Raw genomic sequence first — 1266 nt, 5'->3', positions numbered from 1 at the left:
GAAGGGAGGATACTGATGCTGAATATGCTGAGAGGCTGAGGTTTCAGGAAGAAGAAGCTAAGTTGGTTGCTGATAGAAAACAAGAGGCTGAGTCCCTCAAGTTAGCTAAAGCCATTGTTAAGGAACAAGACAAGGCATTCGATGAACTGGAAGCTGGTGAGAAAGCACCTGCTGCTGCCCCTATAGAAACTGAATGAACAATAGAGTTATCTGATCATTACTATAGGAGCATATATGGTGATGTGCTAACCAGAAGATCAAATCCTAGTAAGATCATCAAGGTACACAAAGGCACAAAAAGGGCTTTTTCTGTCAGCAGGGAAGGTAATGTTCAGGAGAGGATAGACTACACTGAACTAAGAACCTTAGGGTTCATTGAATGGATGGAGATAGTGCAGTACTTTATTGGTAAAGATAAAAATGGTATTAAAGATACACTGAAACCTGAACTTCAAGAGCTCTTCAACAAAGCAGTAAAGTATGGGAATGCACCAGTAGTGAATGTAGAAGAAGTTCTCTCTCAAAAGCCTAAAGAAAAGAAATCTACTGGTGATGGCCCACACAAAAGAAATTCCATCATTCCACCTCCTCAAATTCCAGTTTTCGACCATGTTGAAGTGCCTTACTTATTTCCTGAAGCCTGGGCAGCCCTCAAAGTAAAAGAAGAAGAGCTATCTGGTGATGAACAAGAGAAAGACAAAGATAAAGACAGATAGCCTTCTAGTGATTTAATTATATCTTTTGTTATTTCATTTTTCATTATACTATTCTGTAAATGTTTGTATATACTCTGCTATAATGAAAATGAAATGAGGTTATCTTTAAAATCATATCAAATTATAAGATATAGATAGCTCGGGAAAAGATTCCAAAACAAACGTAAAAAGGGACAAATTTACTGCCTATTTTTCATTAGGTACCTTAGTGCTGGCTTTAGTGTTTTCTCTTTATGTCATAGGTTTTGTCATCATCAAATAGGGGGAGATTGTTGAGTCCCCAAAATAATTAAGGATTTAATTATGACAAAACTGTAATTTATTTGTGTAAGACCTCAATATTTATGGCACACAGAGCTTTAAATGATGTACGTATAGTGGATGAAGCATAGTGTAAAAGTTAAAAGGTCAGAATCTGCCCAGACATGGGTGCGCGCCGTGCACCATAAGGTGTGCGCACCACGCACGTGGCCTGTGACAGAATTCTGTCTTTCTCTATTTTAAGTTAATTGAGGGGCTTTTTGGTCTTTTCACTTGAGGCCGGATCTCA

The sequence above is a fragment of the Rutidosis leptorrhynchoides genome, chromosome 5 (assembly GCF_046630445.1).
Source record: "Rutidosis leptorrhynchoides isolate AG116_Rl617_1_P2 chromosome 5, CSIRO_AGI_Rlap_v1, whole genome shotgun sequence".
NCBI lineage: Eukaryota > Viridiplantae > Streptophyta > Magnoliopsida > Asterales > Asteraceae > Rutidosis > Rutidosis leptorrhynchoides.
This window is presented reverse-complemented; position numbering follows the sequence as displayed.